The sequence below is a fragment of the Loxodonta africana genome, chromosome 27 (genome assembly GCF_030014295.1).
Source record: "Loxodonta africana isolate mLoxAfr1 chromosome 27, mLoxAfr1.hap2, whole genome shotgun sequence".
NCBI lineage: Eukaryota > Metazoa > Chordata > Mammalia > Proboscidea > Elephantidae > Loxodonta > Loxodonta africana.
This window is the reverse complement of record NC_087368.1, coordinates 309,789-328,693: the sequence shown is the minus strand read 5'-3', so window position 1 is coordinate 328,693 and position 18,905 is coordinate 309,789. Positions and strand designations below refer to the sequence as shown.

The 18,905-nt window shown below is 46.0% G+C and overlaps 1 long non-coding RNA gene and 1 pseudogene across 1 annotated transcript in view; one reads left to right on the top strand and one right to left on the bottom strand.

Moving 5' to 3' along the window:
• LOC111749344 (uncharacterized) overlaps nucleotides 1–5,459 on the bottom strand; it is a 63,549-nt gene extending 58,090 nt beyond the window's left edge. The window contains exons 1-2 of the long non-coding RNA XR_010319502.1: nucleotides 5,264–5,459; nucleotides 4,976–5,090 (exon numbers count right to left, since the gene is read on the bottom strand). This is a non-coding gene — a long non-coding RNA (uncharacterized LOC111749344). The remainder of the gene's footprint in view (nucleotides 1–4,975; nucleotides 5,091–5,263) is intronic.
• Nucleotides 5,460–9,834: 4,375 nt separating this feature from the next.
• On the top strand, nucleotides 9,835–11,833 carry LOC100670118 (cellular tumor antigen p53-like; annotated as a pseudogene).
• Nucleotides 11,834–18,905: the final 7,072 nt, after the last annotated feature.

The following is an 18,905-nucleotide window of genomic DNA, read 5'->3' as shown; positions in this document are numbered from 1 at the left end:
GCTTTCAATTTCATCTTTTAAACACTGCATTTCCACATCTTTTCATTTGTTCTAATTCGGAGAATTTCTTAGCAACTAAATAATTATTGCTATTGTTGATAATAGCAATGACAAAACCAAACTCACTGCGATCGAGTCGATTCCAACTCAGAGCAACCTGACAGGACAGAGTAGACTGCCACATAGGCTTTCCAAGGCTGTAATCTTTAGGGAAGCAGACTGCCCCATCTTTCTCCGTGTGAGCAACTGGTGGGTTCCAACCGTGACCTTACGGTTAGCAGCTGAGCACTTAAACACTACGTCACCAGAGCTGCTTGATAATAGCAATAGAGTATCAACTGAAAATTTCTCCATGTTGCTAAAGGATTTAATTACTAAATCTGTGGTATAATACATCCGTTGAAATTTCACTTTAGAGATTAATTCTTCAGAGGATAACTCTTCACAGATTAAGTTTATAAATTAATATCCTCTTGCGAAACAGTTTTTTGAGCCACGCTGGGGAAACAGAAGCCGTCAAATTCTCTTGCCACCTCTTCCAGATTCTTTATAAAGCTCTAGGCAGTATTCAAAGAGACGTTCTGCACAAACAAGCTTTACCACCGCTGGTCAGGGCATGGGGAGACCAAATGGAAAGAGACAGCTTAGCAGATTAAAGAGCAAATGTTTTAGAAGCAGTGCACTCAGTTATGTGGGACAGAGACACACAGCACTTTCTATACCAGGCAGATGTCAGCACAAGATACAAAGTTCACCAAGATACAACTACAAAGTGAAAGTCTCCCCAGGGTACAGAAGTCCGATACTCAATTCTGCTTTAAAGGAGTTGAGGTCTTGACTTAACTAGAACACACCATCCTCCAACTGGGGGTTTCCAGCCTGTATGAGTCAAACAGGGGTCATTACAGGCTGAAACAGTGCTGTCCAATAGAACTTGCTGTGATGATGAACATGCTCTACATCTCTGCTCTCTAATAAGGCAGCGCCAAGCACATGTGGCTCCTGAGCACTTGAAAGGTGGCTAGTTCAACTGAATAAGTTTTCTTGATTGTATTTAGTCGTGTTAGTTTAAATATAAATAGCCACATGTGGCTTGTGGCTAGTGTACTAGACAGCATAGTTAAAGGATTACACCATGGACCAGGAAAATAATCCAAAAGTTTGTGAGAAGACAATCTTACTCATCTTCTGACTACCTGATAAAACACTTCCTTAACCCTTGCCCTCCATACACACACAGACACTATGCATAAGATTTCACCATATCACGCATCACAAGAGCAGCACTCTCAAATTTTAGCATACGTCAGAATCACGGAGGGCTTGTTAAAACACAGATTATTGAGCTCCAACCCCAAGTTTCTGATTCAGGAGGTCTGGGTTGAGCCCCAAACATTTACATCTCTAACAAGTTCCCAAGTAATGCTGATGCTGCTAGGACCACACTCTGAGTAGCACTAGAATGAAAACTTCAACTATTCAAACACCAACTCTCATGGATTGAGTTGTGTCCCCCCTAAAATGTTTGTCAACCTGGCTAGGCCATGATTCCCAGTATTGTATGACTATCCAACACTCTGTCATCTGATGGAATTTCCCATGGGTTGCAAACCCTACCTCTAGGATGTTAATGAGGTGGGATTGGGGCAGTCATGTTAATGAGGCAAGACACAATCTACAAAAATAGTCTGTATTTTAAATCAATCTCTTTCAAGATATAAAAGAGAGAAGTGAGTACAGAGACCTCCTACCACCAAGAATGCACAACCACAAGGGGAGCGCTTCCTTTGGATCCAAGACCCCTGCACTGAGAAGCTCCTAGGATGGGAAGATTGATGACAAGGACCTTCCCTCAGAGCTCACACAGAGAAAAAGCCTTCCCCTGGAGCTAGTATCATGAATTTGGACTTCTAGACGCCTAAACTGTGAGAGAACAAATTTCTCTTTGTTAAAGCCATCCACTTGTGGCATTTCTGTTACAGCAGCACTAGATGACTAAGACACCAACCTATCTAGCAAAATACTTTCTCTCACTGTCCCCTTTCTGCTACACAGAAGTGCCCTTTCTTCTAGTTAAAACTTAACATCGAGTAGTATAAATGCAGCGTAGAGAGAATATAAATAAACAAGGCTACCTGTCTAAGACGGCTTCTCCACGTATTAGATCGAAGATCTGTCCACATTTGTCAGAAACTCTGTAAGTGTATCTAATGCTACAGAGACCAGAAGCACAGTAAGGGTGAATGCAAGCCCGCCAGGATAGTTTATGTCTAATCCCCGCACTGACCCTGCCTTAGAGTCGAGTTGGTGCTTTCTATCAAAATAATGCAGATCACTCGGGTCTGGATCAGGATTACAGCCTTTTTCACCTTTCCAACACATACTTCTGAACAATAACAAAAGAACACACATATCATAGTAAAGCGTTTATCAAAAGCATATGTGAAGACATCTTTTTTCCATATTCCAAAAGAGAGGAGACAGAAATGTAAAGGCTCTAGAACAAAGAGACTGCTCCAAACAGTCTCTGGTCTTCCTCAATTACCTGCAAAAACTCTTTTGTATCAGCAGTCATTTGAAAATATATTTTGATTTGGGGGTTACTTCTCTGTGTCCTCTGGTCTACTTATGTATGCCTCACTTTCACACTACAAGATCGCCCCATCGAGTGCACTTTCCTGGCTGCTCTTCTGAGCAGCCTCCTTCCTGCCTTCTCCACCCTCCCCTTCCTTTCCTCTCCAAAAGAAGGCCTTCATCCAGAATACACTGTCACAATAAACTAGGACAGGATGTCTTCAAGCAAACTCAGATGCCCGTACTCTTCACCATTTCCCACACCACTGAGCCTTCACCCTTCTCCGAATTCCCACTGCCCCTCACTTACTGCCATCACAAAGATTAAGAGTGATCTTTGGGTCCTGCAAATGTGGGGGGCAGGCAGGTATTGTTTCCGAGCACTTAGAGAACCCCTAGTTGCCACACAGTACTATGCACATTACTTCCTTAGACTGTGTCTACAGGTCGGGAAACTGAGGCATGATGAGGTTAAATCATTAAAATACAGTCCCAGAGAAACTCAGAGCAAGATTAAATTCCTGTATCTCCCACTGTAGTCACTCAACTGGGGCTCTTTTGGTGCCCCTGCCCCCTTCCTGTAGACACCTGGCATGTCTGGAGACATTTTTGATTGTCACGATTGGGGAAGGGGGCAGTGCTACTGGCATCCAGTGGGCAGAGGCCAGTGATGCTGCTAAACATCCTCCAACAACCGACCCCACCCCTCTACAAGAACTGTCTGGACCAAAATGTCAACCGCATTGAGGCTGAGAAACTCTGGTCTACTGGTATCTCTAGGATTACGTTCTTTGGCCCCTAACTGATAGTTAAAGAATGGCTTACTCTACAATTTTATCATTGTACAGCATTTACACATGCTGGTCTACTGCTATTTCTGACATGCTATGCTTTTTAGTTACTGTTCAAACAGAGGATACAGAGAGTCATAGAGGGAAACGAGTAGAGCTCACAAAGCCCAACTCTTTCTCTTTTACTAAGAAAACCTGGCAGGACCAGCTCCTTTCCTTAGCAACCTCCATCCCCTGAGCTGTGCTCTGCCTGTGCCTGGCTGCTCACCTGGAGTCTTCGGTTGATGACATGCTCTTGCAGCTGCGTTTTTTCTGCTTTACTCATCCCCACACACATGCGTCACTCCAGAGCAGTAATGATGTATGTTGATGGGAATCTCCAGAGATCTACACCCCCTAGTTGTGTGTTTTGCTCAGTAAATGACATTTATTACCAAGCCATGTGAGGCATCTAAGGACATCAGCCTTTCTGGTCGCCCTCTGTCTGAGGCTGGCAATGGGACATTATCTACTAAGGGCTCCAAAGTACTAAAGGAAGCTTAAGACAACACTCCAAACAGTTTTCAAGCTGAATACAACTTTTCTTTTTTAATTTTTCACTTTCTGTCCCTCTTTCCAAATCACGCTTGGCTCTGCCTAGATTTTATTAGTTGTAAATTTCTCTTCAAGGAGTCTGATTTGAGTTCAAGCTACAGAAGCTGGAGAGCTCAGAAAGAGATGTGGTATCTTTTCTACCCCTTCTTCCCAGACTTCCACCTGGACTCTCAGAAGGGGACACCAAACAGTGACTTTCTCCTTCTGGACTCAGAAATCTTCAGCACAAATGAGAGTTCAAAGCCAGCCTTGGTCATAATTAATGTTCCCAATGCCAATGCCTGATTCACTGTTGTTAGGTGCCATCAGATTCTCAGGTCTTTCTCCCATGGAGCCACTGGGAAGGTTCGAATTGCCAACATTATGGTTAGCAGCCAAGTGCTTAACAATTGTGTCACCAGGGCTCCCTACCTGAATCACTAGGAACTGTAAAGAGATGAATAAATGGCATGTGACCACCACTGACGAAGGATAAAGCGGAACTGGCAGAACCATGTGCTTTGCTAATGCTATTATCCACCAAACCTGGAATCCTCAACTCTCTGGCAAGCTGTTTCTTTTCTAGAAAAAGTAACTAACGAAAGAATAGTTAAGGAAAGTGATCCACGGAGAAGGAGGATGGTGGTTGAGGGAATGTGAGCTGGCAGAGCTAACAACCTGATAGGGTAAAGGAAAAGGGCAATCAGACCTGGTTCCATTCTGGACAACACACCTCAGGAAGGCCCAACAACCCTTCCCGGGTCCTAGGAAAATCACATCTCATACAAAGAAGTCCCTAATAATGCCTGAGATATTTCAATGCACATAATGAATTCCATCCTATCACCCAAAACCTAATGGTTTTCTCTTCACAATTACTGACTAGCATGGTGTCTATGAGTTGAATCAACAGATGCTTTGGGAACTTTTCACAGGCAGGGCATCCCGTTGCAGTAACTTCGAGAGGCTGGAGACACAATAGTCCCTATGACTTGGCAAAGTCAGAGTAACAATGGCAGCCACTGCCCCTGCCTTACCCTGCAGTAGGGAGTGTGGCAGCCTTCAAACACACGTCTTCACAACTCATCAGCTCTGCTGCTTTTCACCACACACTCACTTCTGCATGCTGGACCACGATCGATCAATCACCAACTGCCAGAGACAAAAAAAAATGAATGAATGCATTAGGCCAAAAGACCCACGGCTTCAAGTACTAGGTCACTGCTCGAATGTATTTGTTAGAGTTGGCTAAGCGCTTAAGAAATAGACCCAAACATAGTGTCTCAAGCTCTATAAAAGTTTACTTCTGGCTCCTGTACACATACCGGACAGATGACAGACCCGTCACTGTGGTGGGCTTTCTCAATGCAGTGATCCAGGTACCCAGGCTGACAACAGTCTTGCCATCTCTAAACAATTTCTAAGGTTGCTCTAGGGTAAGGCGGGGCCAAGATGGTGGAGTAGTTAGATGCTTCCAGCGATCCCTATTACAACAAAGACCAAAAAAACAAGTGAAAGGTTTATATATATGAGAAGGTAGGAGCCCTGAACATCACAGGCAAAGTTCAGAAATTGGACTGAGCTGAGCAGCAGGGGGAGGGAGAGATGGTTCAGAAGCGGCAAGGAGTTGCCAGACCTGACTCGGCAGGAACCAGCGCCACTCAGGCACAATTCCCCAGAACAACCACAGCAGAGCTGGTGGTAATGTACGGGATGCGGGTTCCTCAGGGAGAGACAGCGGGCCGCACAGTCTACTCACATCTCCCCAACCAGAGAAGAACAGCACTCTTGGCAAAAGCTAAGTACTTGCACTTATTTTACCACACCGCCAGCCCCCAAGCCGGCTTCGGTGGCTGTCGATTTCCCTGGGCCTGAGACAGGTCCTGCTGCATACTCTGAGCCATTCCCCCGGCCTTGGGAGAAAAGATAATGTGCCAGCTCAGGACAGAAGCAGGTCCTGTTTAGGCAGACTTTGAATACCTTTAACCCCTGCAGGGACCTGTGTGGGCCCATTTCAGATTAGGCCCTTGTTGGTAGACTGCAAATGTACCTGCTCGAAATGTGATTTCAACTGTTTCAGCTGTGTGGTGGGGACGTAGGTTTTTGATGTTTGACACTGCTTGGCCTATTAAACAGGGTCCTCACCTACCCACATCAGGGGCCTGAGGACTGGTGGCTCCACCCACATCACCTAGCCACCCACAACAGGGGTCCAACTGGTGTCTACCAGTCCTTACAACTGAAAGCACTGGGTCCCCATGGTCCAGCTGCAGAACTGAACCACCTTTGCGTTCAAGGGAACAGGAACATGCTTTCCTCACAGACACTCAGGGGACAGCTGACAACCACCTGCCTTGTTCAGGGCATGACTCCCTGCTGCAACCAGATGCCTGTGGGTACACCAATCTCCCCTGTGCCTCGAAGACCAAGGATGCCCTGGGGAGTCCTCTCCTTTCAAGCCAGCTAGCAGTGGAAAACACAATGGAGGAGCTTGCATGGGTGTTATTCAGTTTGTCTCTTTTCCCTAGAAATGGATCACAGTACTTCCTACTTCCACTCACATTATGCTGGCTAGAACTCAGCCACTAGTTGGCTAGAACTATCCACATGGACTGCTCAGCAGCCAGGAGTCTCTGTTGTACAAGGCTGACTCCAGCCCAATCAGGAAGAGAGCATTAGGTGTGTTGTTGTTGTTGTTAGGTGCCGTCAATTCTAACTCACAGAGACCCTGTGTACAACAGAATGAAACACTGCCTGGTTCTGTGCCATCCTCACAATAGTTGCTATGTTAAAGCCCTCTCTTTCTGTCACTGTGTCAATCCGTCTGATTGAGGGTTTTTCTCTTTTTGGGTGACCCTCTATTTTTCCGAGCATGATGTTCTTCACCACCTGGACCCTCCTGATCACGCGTCCAAAGTATGTGACATGAAGTTTTGCTATCCTCACATCTAACGAGCATCCTGGCTGCATAAGGTTTAGAGCAAGAAATTTTGGAGAAGACACAAGCACAGCAACCTTGACTTAGTTTCTTAACAACTCTGAGTCTTGATTTCCTCATCTGTAAAATACCCCGTCTTCCTCCGAGGGTCACTGTTGTCACTGTTCTTAGGTGTTGGTGAACTGGTTCCAACTCATCGCGACCGTATTAGGAGACTCAGAATGAGACAAAGCAGCAGTTCTCAGACTCCCTGTGCGTGCACATCACCTCAGCATCTTGGTAAAATGTAGATTCTAACTCAGGAGGACACGGTGAGGTCTGAGATTGTGCTTTTCTGGGAAGTTCCCAGGTGATGTCAATGCTGCTGGCCTCAGAGGAACAGAAGAGAGAGTAAAAAGGGATAGTTAGAGAATAGTTTTGTAAACCACAAAGTGATTTGCAGAAATAAAGAATAATTTTCCTGGTCCTCACTTTAACTGATTATAAATGAATCCCCAACTAGCCAGCAGTTCTAGGATGTGTTTAGTATGAGCATCAGAGAGAATTTGACAGTCACAGGGTTTGGAGAATAGGAAGAATTTAAAGAGTTACTATCCACCACCACCGCCCCCCCTGCTTATTTTTAAGACAAGGAATCAAATTCAGAGAAATCACTGATGCCCCCAAAATCTCTCAGTAACTTAGTGGTGTGGTAGGATTAGAATGCAAACATTCGACTTTTTTTCTGTCATTAAATAAACTAAATGATAACCTTGCAAAGAAAAGGTACTTTTATGCTTCACTAAAGCTAGAACAAATATGATTCTGGTCCATACCCAAAAAGGTCCCAGAAGGTGAAATTCAACAAGAAAGGCCACCAGGGTACTAAATACAGGTAAGCTGTCACATGGTACCCATCAAGGGATTTTTCAGGAAAATGATCTTCAAAATGCAGTGAGCCCTAACAAAGTTACGTCCCATGTATCCAAAATATCATGTAAACGCAAATTTCCTTCTTTTTACTTTCTGGCAAAAATCAGAATTTTGTTTCCAATGTATACAAACTCTAGTCATTCCTATTCAGGGATAATTAGAAAAAGGGAGAGCTTGGGGTAGCAAACAGAAAAAGGAAATAAATGAGTTCCCTGAAGAACAACAGTGGTTTCTGTGGAGAGCCATGAAGACAAAAAAATCTAAAGCTTTTTTCTTTTTTGTATTCCTGGCATGTAAATTATCCTGCATCTGAGATGATGGTGGGTCCTAGGTGCTTAGAGAAGAACATGAGATGTAGGATCACTGACGTGAAAGACAAGAGTCGAAAACTCCCAAGTCATAAATCAGAAAGGCACAGAATATCTGGAAACCAAATCGCAGTTGTCATCTCCAACAAAGCAAAGTGAATTTGAACGTGTCTTGGTGAAATTAGGTAGTAGTACAACTGGGCCAATGAGCAACATTATGATAAAAGGAGAAAAGATTGAAGTTGTCAAGGATTTCATTTTACTTGGATCCACAATCAACAGCCATGGAAGCAGCAGTCAAGAAATCAAAAGACGCATTGCACTGGGTAAGTCTGCTGCAAAGGACGTCTTCAAAGCGTTGAAGAGCAAAGATGTCACCCTTGAAGACTAAGGTGCGTCTGACCCAAGCCATGGTATTTTCCATCACATCATCTGCATGTGAAAGCTGGACAATGAATAAGACCAAAGAAGAACTGACGCCTTTGAACGGTGGTGTTGGCAAAGAATATTGAATATACCATGGACCGCCAAAAGAATGAACAAATCTGTCTTAGAAGAAGTACAGCCAGAATGCACCTTAGAAGCAAGGATGGCAAGACTGCGTCTCACATACTTTGGAGATGTTGTCAGGAGGGATCAGTCCCTAGAGAAGGACATCATGCTTAAGAGTACAGGGTCAGCAGAAAAGAGGAAGAACCTCAACGAGGTGGACTGACACAGTGGCTGAAACAATGAGCTCAAGCATAACAACGATTGTAAGGATGGCTAAGGACCGGGCAGTGTTTCGTTCTGTTGTGCACAGGGTCGCTATGAGTCAGAACTAACTCGACAGCACCTAACAAAAACAACTTATTGAGCAAGGAATGGTAAATGAAAATCAATACTTGCATGAAAAAAGCCAAACTCATTGCCGTCGAGTCGATTCTGACTCATAGCGATCATACAGGACAGAGTAGAACCGCCCCATTGAGTTTCCAAGGAGTGCATGGCGGATTCAAACTGCCAACCTCTTGGTTAGCAGCTGTAGCACTTAACCACTACACACCAGGGTTTCCAATACTTGCATATTCATTATTAATTTAAGATGAGTAAATATGAGTATCTTCATTTAGCAAGCAATTTTAAGTATTTTTAATAAAGATTAAAATACTACTAGGAATTTCCATACCCCACCTCACAACCCTCTTCCACCAGAAGGCCTTTGACTCCTCAATCAAGAATTCTCCCATCCCGGGGGTTTTCCAGAATCTACTGCAGACTGGAGCGTTATTAGTCTTCTTTGTACCGTGGGCTTCTCTGGCAGTCTGTTGAAGCCAAGGGCTCCCTCCTCAGAACGATGTGTTAAACGCAGGATAAAACACATAGCATTAAACAGGAAGTCATGTGGAGAAATTAGAATCCTGGTGCATTGCTGGTGGGACTGTAAAACGGCAGTCACTGTGGAAAACAGTTTGGCAGTTTCTCAAAACGTTCAACATAGAATTACCATATGACCCAGCAATTCCACTCCTAGGTATATACCCAAAATATCTGAAAGCAGGCACTCAAACAGATACTTGCAGACAAATTTTCAAGGCACCATTATTCACAACAGCCAAAAGACAGAAACAACCCAAGTGTCCACCAACGGATGATAAACAGAACCTGAAACATATACACACGATGGACTATTATTATTCGGCCATTAGGAAAAATGACGTTCAGATACATGCTACCACATGGATGACCCCTGACAATACCAGCCCTTAGGGAGTTCATGAACTTCAATTTAAGAACAAGTGATTGGGGAAGGGCTCTTCTGGGATGGTCAAAGTTTTTTCTTACAGGAAACAGACGGTGTGCAGAAAAGTTTTAAAAACCCAAAGATGCACAGAAAAATCCTGCTCGGGATCAGTCAGGGAAGAAAAGAATGAGCTGCAAAGAGAAGTCTAACCTTGACTTTCTCCCCAAACCCAACGCTATTCATGACGTGCCTTTAAAATCCTACATTAAAGAATTACCCAGAGAATTTGCTTGGCCCCAGCCCTGCAGACAAAGCATGTTTTATGTCCTGATGGCAAGTGAAGGGAGGCAGCACTGGGAACTGGAAGATCCAGATGAGATCCAAGCTTCAGTCTTAGTCCCCTTGTTTTCTGCCACTAACTAGCCCTGTTAGCTTGGTCAGGTCACCTAGTTTCTGAATTGAAACTTCCTGGCTATAAAAAGAAAAGTTTGAATTAAACCATCTCTGGAATTCTTTCTAGCTATGACTTTGTGATACTAAGATGATGCATAACTATCTGGGAAGAAATGTTAACGAGTCAAAAGCCAGAAGCCACCATCCTGGGCACAGCTAGCTGCTGGGCTCTGGGGGCACCTTCTTTCTGGACTTGGAGAGTCCTTCCCAAGAAGGTTACACACTTCCCTGAGGTTCCATAGCCAGACTGCCTTCCCTGGAGCTGCAATGGAAGAGCCTCAGTCAGATCTCAGCACTGAGCTCCCTCTGAGTCAAGGGACGTTTTCATACTTGGGGAAACTCCTTCCTGAGAAGCTGGTTCTGTTCCCCTCACTGTCCCCAGCAGCAGAGGCAATAGACGATCTACTACTCCCAGAAGATGCTGCAGACTGGCTAGAAAGCCAAGCTGGGGCTCAAGGAATATCAGAAGCCTCTACACTAGCCACCTCCTGGACGCTGTCATCCTCTGTCCCTTCTCAGAAGACCTACCCAGCACCTATCGTTTCTGTCTGGGCTTCTTGCATTCTGGGACAGCCAAGTTCGTCACCTAGACGTACTCCCCTGAACTTAACATGCTGTTTTGCCAGCTGGCAAAGGCCTGTCCAGTGCAGCTGTGGGTCACCTCAACACCCCCGCCAAGCACCTGTGTTCACACCATGGCCATCTACCAGACGTCAGCATATGATGGAGGTCGTGAAGCACTGCCCCCACCTTGAGTGCCGCTCTGACTATAGCGATTGCTTGGACCCTCCTCAGCACCTCATCCAGTGGGAGGAAACCTGCATGCTGAGTATTTGGAGGACACCATCACTCTATGACATAGCGTGGGGTGCCCTATGAGCCACCAGAGGTCGGTTCTGACTACCACCATCCACTTCAACCTCATGTGTAACAGCTCCTGCATGGGGGGCAGGAAGCCATCCTCACCATCATCACACTGGAAGACTCCAATGGTAATCCGCTGGGACACAACAGTTTCGAGGTGCATATTTGTACTTGTCCTGGGAGACACAGATGTACAGAGGAAGACAATTTCCATAAGAAGTGGGAGCCTTGCCCTGAGCCAGGCTCGGGGAGGATCACTAAGCGAACACTGCCCACCAGCACCAGCTCCTCTATCAAGCCAAAGAAGAAGCCACTGGATGAAAAATACTTCACTCTTCAGATCCATGGCCATGAATGCTTCAAGATGTTCCTAAAGCTCAACGAGGCCTTGGAGCTGAAGGATGCCCAGGCTGGGAAGCAGCCAGAGGGGAGCAGGGCTCAATCCAGCCTTCCCAAGTCTAAGAAAAGGCAATCTACCTCCCGCCATAAAAAACTTATGTTCAAGAGAGAGCAGCCTGACTCAGACTGATGTCCTTCACTTCCTGTCCCCCATTTACACACCCTGCCCCTGCCTTCCTTCCCTACCATTTTGAAATTCACATGCTTGAACCCCTGCTTCATACAGGTGTGCCTCCAAAACACTCAGGAACTTTTCACTTACCCTGGTCTGGGCCTCCACTAACGATGTTGGCCTACACTGGTGTTTTGGGGGGCATGAGGGCAGCTGGGACAATCCAGCTTAGATTTTAAGGTTTTTACTATAAAAAATGCTTGGGAGAGAGAGGATAGCATTCCTGCATGTAAGAATTAGATTTTAAAACCAGTCATAAAACTGGCCATACCTGGGTTGGAAGCCTAGGTCACCAGCAGACTAGCCAGGGAAACTATCTCAAGGTGTTTCCCTCCTCCCGACAGCAATGTGCACGTCTGTGAAATGCTGACACCCGCCACCTACCTCGTGGGGTTTGACATGAGGTTAATGAAATGATGTGTGTAGGACTCAAAGATCCCAGAGGGCCAGAAGTCACCAGGCTGCTGGCCTTAAAACCTTCTTAGATCATATGGCATCTGGGACTGGGCCTCTGGGGAGTGCTGGTCCCTGTCCCTGTTGGTTGATGGATTGACTGGGCAGCTGGTTAAGGGGAGGGAGTTCCCAAGTCCCTTTTCTGCTGGCCTAGCCACGTCCTGTCTAGCCTCCAGGTAAACCTCAGCACCTACAAGGAAACCTTGCCCCATCCCACTCCCTGGAGGATTCCAGCTTTTACGTGGGATCTGTACCCACCACCACGTCTTACTGCCCCCAGATGCTCAGAGTCTAATTTCTTTGCACTCTGGAAGGCACATTTGCGTTCTTCGCCTGTATCCCTTCTCCTTGCCCCTTTTTATATCTGTTTCTTATTTTACAATAAAACTTTGCTATCAAAATAAATATTAGTGAGACTTTAAATTTCTTCTCACCCTATGTCATGGATTGTATTATGTCCCCCCAAAATGTGTGTAACAACTTGGTTAGGCCAGGATTCCCAGGGTTCTGTGACTGTTCTCCATTTTGTGATTGTAATTTTATGTTAAAGACGGGTAGGGTGGGATGGTAACACCCTTACCAGGTCACCTCCCTGAACCAATGTAAAGGGAGTTTCGCTGGGATGTGGCCTGCACCACCTTTTATGTCTCAAGAAATAAAAAGGAAAGGGAAGGAAGCAGAGAGTTGGGGACCTCATACCACCATACCTCATACCGACAGAAAAAGAAAGCATTCCCCTAAAACCAACGCCCCAAGTTTGGACTTCTAGCCTACTGGACTCAGAGAGAGAATAAACTTCTCTTTGTTAAAGCCATCCACTTGTGGTATTTGTTATAGCAGCACTACATGACTAAGACTCCCTACACTCACAGTAGGAAAATGAATTCTAAATGAGAATTTTCCAGAGGCTTCAGAAATACCTACACAAATCACCTAGTCAGACAATTTCAGACTTGGAAGGAATCTGAAGCAACACCTGCCATTTCACCAATCCCAGTGAACAGGTGAGAAAACTGAGGTTCAAAAAGCAAAGAGATTTGGGGTCACATAAAGAGGAAATGTTAACAAGCTGTTGTGACTACTGCTATTTAGTACTAGCAGGATTTTTTCCTCCAACAATTTTTACATGTACAATTCAGTGACATTGATTACATTGAAAATGTTGTACACCCATTACCATTATCCTTTTCCAAATTATCCCACCACCATTAACAGGAACTCAGTGGCCCCTAAGCACTGACTTCCCATTTACTCTTTCCTCCCACCTCGGCAATCACTAATAAGCTCTGGTCTCTATAAAGATCTGCCTATTTCATGTAAGAAGGATCAAACAGTATCTTTCCGTGACTGACTTATTTTGCTCAACATAACGTTTTCCAGGTTCATCCACCTTATAGCATGTATCAGGATTTCATGGCTGAATAATAGCCCATTGTTATGTATATTACACATTTTGTTTATCCATTCATCTCTTGATGGACATTTCCCTTGTTTTCAGGTTTTGGCTATTGTGAATTCTGCTCCAATGAACACTGGTATACAGGTTGCTGTTTGCATCCCTGCTTTCAGTTCCTTGGGCCACATGCTTAGGACTGGAACTGCTGAGTCATATGTTCTACGATTAACTTTTTTGAGGAACCACCAAACTGTTTTCCACAGCGACTGTGGCATCTTGCATTCCCACCAGCAACGAACAAGGGTTCCAATTTCTCCACATCCTCTCCAACACCTGTTATTTTGCTTTTTTTTTTTTTTAATTATAGCCATTCTAGTGGGGGTGAGGTGGTATGGCATTGTGGTTTTGATTTGCATCTCCCTAATGACTAATAATGTTGAGCTAGCATCAGTAGAATTCTAGGATTCGTCATTGCTAGTAAAAACAAGCTCATCAGTTTATTTGAAGAGAGACAGAAATAAACCTCCAATAAGCTGGGCATAGAATACGAACTGTAAGAGGAAGCAGGTGACTGGGGTACTGGCACCAAAGGCAGTGTACTCCACCTGGCTAAGGGTCAAAGCTGAGGGCCTCATTATACACTGTAACCCCCCCATCAATGGCAACAGCACCCATTTCCCTCAAACATCATGTCTACAAAATCCATTTCAAACAACAGCCACCTAGTTATTTCCAAAGAGAGAATGGATGAATGACTCTGGCTCCTAAGGTCAATAAAACCAATGTCCAAGTTTTGGGTTGTGAATAAAATCTCAAAAGGACAGAATTTAAGAAAATCCATACTTAGGAGGAAGTTTCAAGTTTTAGAAGAAACTGATTTGAGAATAACTTTGATCTGCCTTCTGTGTCAGCTCTGAAGTATAGAGACTAATTAACCAACAGTTTTTACTAATACTCTCACCCCTACTTTCAAGGTATGTGATTATATACATTACTGATACTGATCCAATAACGTATATTTCCAGAATCCCACCCATGTGTGTAGACTAGCTTTACAAGCAAAGAAGTAGAAACTATGAAGTTATGGGGAAATTTGATTGAATTATGATTTCAACTTCACATTCAATTAACCAATTTATGCAAAGTGCTTTCAAACCCTGTATTATGATGCTTAATTGGTAGGTTACGTTCTGCCTTCTCCCCCACTACAGACACACACAGCCAGCAAAGTAACCACAACAATCCCTCAGTCCCCACAACACCCATTATTCCTATAGAAACAGTTTCGCTTTCACAACTATTTTCTTTGAGCTTCTCTTCGACTGAGATCTCACAAAGCTTCTTGAGATCTTCTAGACTAGAGGCTACACACTGCTGGTTTGCCAGCTCCATTATTTCATCTCCTCCAGGAATTCCCAGAGACAGCAGTGCCTTCTGCTGGTAGGGAGGGCAAAATCTGCTTTCTGGAAGCCTATGGGTGACAGGAATGATAGCCTAGATTTCTGTCTTTGGGAGCCTTTCTTTTCTAGAGCACATTACAAGCATAAGCTACAACCTGAGATGTGTAACCTCCACAGGAGCCTCCATTGTGACTGGCAGGTCATCTGGAAGCCATGTAAAGCAAAGCCAGGCTAGCCAACAATGAGGCACTTCTGTCTGGAAATGCCTCCTCAATGTTCCAAATGCAAGAGCGGCACTGAATTCAGCATTTCCTGGCTCTCCTTTTCCCCCACTGCTTCAGTATCAGATAATAGCACTCCCAGCCCCGACCTGTGGCTATGCTATCTAGCTCCGTCTCACATCCTAAGGAAGGTGCTCAGACCCCTCTCAACGTGAAGGCTCTTACATGTACACAATGTGACACAGATCCTTCTCAAAGGACACTACTGTTTGGGCATGGAGGTCAGACTCTAATCTCTTTCATTTGCTCTCCATCCTCCCGGTGCCTAAACCAAGGGGCAGAAACAACAGAAAGGAAATGATTTTGTTGTTTTGAAAGTAACAGTAATGAGTTTTCATTGATTCAGAAAATAAAACCTTGTGCTATAGGTGACGGATATATGCTGCGTCCCTCAAGATGAACTAAGCCTGCCAATCTTCCTGGTTTTCCTTCCTTAACCTGATCAGTGTTTTTCAACCTTTTCACAGCCCCTTCCGTAGGCTCAACATAAGAACTGCACGCCCTTGGTGTAGTTTTCACAGGCAGTCCCCAGTTACAAACGTGCCACTAACGTGCAACCTGTAGTTACAAACCAATCCCCATGGAGCCTATTTAAATTAAAAATGTGAGGTATATACAATGGTTCATAATAATAAACTGGCATTACTTAGGGAAGCACATTAGAACACTGTTATTATTACCATATTATCATGTTAAAGATATTTTAGTGTAGTTGGAAATGATTCTTTAATGTTTACGTATAGAAAAGGAACACTACATGCTAAAACAAACATTTGATTAACTGACATTAGATACAAACTGTACCTAACTGTTCCGACTTACGTACAAATTCAACTTATAAAGACAAATTTAGGAGAGGAACTCGTTCGTAATCCAGGAACTGCCTGCATGACAAAAATGACATTTTTTCATTAGACCTGAAAGCATATACGTTTTCAAGTTATACTACCTCTCTCAACCTTCAGGACTCCTTCCCCCACCATCACCAATACCAACTTAAAAATTCTAGGCAAAATTTTAAGTTATCCCCAAGAATTTGCTTTGTGTTCCAAACTATTAGCCGACAACCTATATTTCACTTTACTAGGAACAGTTGTTATGTTCCCAGTGACCCTGAGCTTCATAGCAACTTCTTTTACTTTTGTGCACCTCAGAGTTCTCTGCTTCCTAACAAACCTAAGTGCTCCCTCTTCAATTTTTTTTTTTTTGCCTTGTCAAGCTAATTGGTTTCCTATCAAGTGTAGACATTTTGTCAGGATGCAGGGGCGGATTAAGCAGTAAGCAAGGTACTCACGGGATTATATTAAGCAAGGTGTGCAACAGGCTTAATTGTGTTTACTTACCAATCAGTAGGGCACAACTTCACGGGGGTTTCATCACCACTTTCATGTGGTGAAAAACAGGTAAAATTTTGACTACACGCTAGTAAGTAGACACAAGTAACTTCATGTGTACCTTGCTCATTGGATAATCCATCTCTGGAGTATGTCTTAGATGTTTGAAAATCATACTGTTCCCTAAAGAAACAAATCTGTAGCAAGAAGAGGAATAAAAGGGCTTTGAAAAGGTATCAGGATGTCTCCAAGCAATCAGGTAAATAAAGATCTTTGTCAATCTCATGCCAGAATAAATTCTAAGCAGATTACATTGAAACTCCAGAATACAGTAAAATTAACAAAGTAGTTAACCACTGGAAAACTGAAGGGACTTTTTATGTTTCACTATAATGCACAGTATGCCCTGCCTATTGCAGGTCTGCGGAAATGGAGGAGAGAGGTAGGGGATACCTTGCAGTTTTAATCTGCTCTGAAACTGCTGCACACACTTCTCCTTTGCAAAGAACGGTTTACACGAGAGATTCCCTCCCCACACATCCCTCTTCTGCCAGCCAAATGGTCTTCTTCAAACACACACTTTTCAAAGAACTAAGGAGGTCTGAAGAGGCTTAATTTAGACCCTGCGTTCCTCTCCCTACAGTCCATTAATAAGCAGAAAACAATGCTTATTAAGTAATTACCCGCTTGGACAGGCCCCGAAAAACCTCAGTTTACAGCGACCCCCCACCCCACACACACGCACACAAAATCTGTCTTCTTGAAGAAGAATCTCAGTGTGCTGACCTGGTCCGCAGTTCACTGCACGCATTTCCTTCCTCACAATTTACCAGTCACCAATTAAGGATCTCATTTAGACCTGCTCCGCCAGCGCCCAACTGCTTAGAACATTTTTACCTTTGTAAGGAATCTCTGGGTTCCTTCAGCCCACTCAGAGCGCCCAACTGCGGGGAACCTGGGCCCTTCAGCCCACTCAGAGCGCCCAGCTGCGGGGAACCTGGGCCCTTCAGCCCGCTCAGAGCGCCCACCTGCGGGGAACCTGGGCCCTGCAGCCCGCTCAGAGCGCCCACCTGCGGGGAACCTGGGCCCTGCAGCCCGCTCAGAGCGCCCACCTGCGGGGAACCTGGGCCCTGCAGCCCGCTCAGAGCACCCACCTGCGGGGAACCTGGGCCCTGCAGCCCGCTCAGAGCGCCCACCTGCGGGGAACCTGGGCCCTTCAGCCCACTCAGAGCGCCCGACTGCGGGGAACCTGGGACCAGGGCTCGCCTGCAGGTCCAGCGGGCAGAGAAGCTTCTCCGGGCGGCACTCGGGCTCGGTCCCGGGTCACGCCGCCCCCACCCCGCCCGCACCGGGGCAGAGAGCGCTTCTGCACAGCTGCGCCTGCAATTGGGCGTCGCTCACAGCCCCGGGATCAGTGCGGGTCCCGAGGCTTCAGAGGTTCGCGTCCCAAGGCCTGGGCCACTTTAAGGGGACACTCCATTTCTTCCTTCATTTTCCCGCTGCATTAATGCTACCTTCTCCTGGGCCCCAACCCGGGTCCGCGCCTGGAACGCCCCACCTCACCACCAGCGCCCTTTACCTGCCAGCATCCCTCTGGGCGGGAAACAAAGGCGGAGGCGACGCTGCCAGGCGGGCAACTCCCCTCGGGCGGCCCCGTCTCCGCGGTGGGGAGGATGTAGAGACGCGTAAGAGGGTACGAAAGGGAAACCGAGGCACCAAGGGGGTGGCTGAGCCTGGGTCTGCGGCCACCTCAGAAATGGGGCTCCCTGGGCGAGGCGGGTTAGCCCCGGACTAGCCCCGCCCCGCCCGCCCTGCCCATCCCGCTCACCCCGACCCGGCGGAGGGATGGGGCCCGCAGCCCCAAGGCGTCGCTCACCTCAGGAGAAACGCTCCGGCTGCCTCCGAGGGCGCGAGGAAAGCCCCGCCGCTCGCGCACGCGCATTAGCGCTCTCGCGCCTTCGCCCCTCTGGCCCACGCGCGCGCCCCTCCGACCAGGCTCTGGCTCGCCCCGGCCCTGCCCATCAGCGTCCGCGACAGCCAATCCGCTCGCACGGGAGGCCCAGTGCCGGTCACGTGGCCACAGCAGCCAATCACCAAATTGCCCTTGGCTGCAAAGGCTCCCAAGTCTCTGTGGAGCTTGTTGCTACAGCGTGGAGAGGGTGCGAGGTGTGCACGGAAAGACTAAGCATGCTTGTTGGGGGACTGAGAAGCCCTGGATTGATCATTGGCTACATCTGTTAGTTTCCAAAATCCTAATATGAATAGTCATTACCTGGGTGTCTTGTTAAAATGCAGATTCTGATCCAGTAAGTTTGGGGTAGGGACCTGAGATTC